Source organism: Amborella trichopoda, chromosome 13 (genome assembly GCF_054954075.1).
Source record: "Amborella trichopoda isolate Santa Cruz 75 chromosome 13, AtrichopodaSantaCruz75HAP2 v2.0, whole genome shotgun sequence".
In the NCBI taxonomy this organism is placed as follows: domain Eukaryota; kingdom Viridiplantae; phylum Streptophyta; class Magnoliopsida; order Amborellales; family Amborellaceae; genus Amborella; species Amborella trichopoda.
In genome coordinates, this window is record NC_142348.1 from 33,890,001 (window position 1) to 33,891,050 (window position 1,050).

Sequence of the window (1,050 nt, forward strand, 5' to 3'; positions counted from 1 at the left end):
AATTTTAAACTTGAGGGGGTGTATAAAAGATTATGGTGAACCCAATGGGCTAAGAAAGATGGAAATTTCTGGGTGGAGGTAGTGATCATTTTCCCAAAAATATAATTAAATAGGGTAAAAGTAGGCTAAGAGATTAGAAGATTTTTTATATTTCAAAATATGTTTCAAAACTTTAAGTCTAGAGATATGAAACTTAAAAAAATTTAAAAAACACATTAAGCCTATAGAGATATGAAATCTAAAAGTAAACGATATTTTTTCAAAAATTTAAAAACCACATTGCAAATAAATTATATAATTTTTTTTTAAAATACCCAACAGAGCCTCCAAAACCACCGAATCGGCCAGTCCCCCGGTTCAGATTTTACCTAGTAGTACCAAGTTGGACCAGCCAAGTTTGTGAAACCCGAACTACTGTATATTTTGGGCAAGTAATCCAGAGTTTTAAAAAAATGGGTTAGCGCAAACTCAGTAACAAATTATCAGTGTATGATAAACAAAATTTGCCGGAATTCAAGTCGAACTTTCTCCTTATTAGAAAACCCCAAAAATTCCCCATTTTCCATTCTTGTTGCAAAGTTCTTGAACAATTTCACAATTATTTAAACAACCCAAAAGCTCCCCATTTTCCATTGAACTCTATGCTGCCTCTCCTCTCGTTTCTCCCTAGAAATTTGATGCGTTTGTTTCAGGGTTGAGAAGCTATTTTCTTTGCAGGTATCTCTCCCTCTATGTTGCGTGAGGGAGAGCTTTTTTTCCATTAGAGGGAGAAAGAGGGACTCTTGTAACTACTTTTCCAGAAACGTCCAAACTCGAAACGAGTCTCTACAAAGTCTTTCGTTCTGATTTTTTGGATCGAAACCGAAAGTTTATTAGTTTTGGGATAGGATAGCAGATAGCGGTTCGGTATTTCAAACACCACTAAGTATTTTGCTTTGAATCACATCTGTAGGGCTGGAGGGTGTCCGCTTTACCGGACAAGGTAATTTTGTAAAAATAAAATACCGTGAAGGAGGGGTGCCAACAAACGTAATCCCTTTTGTAATTTTG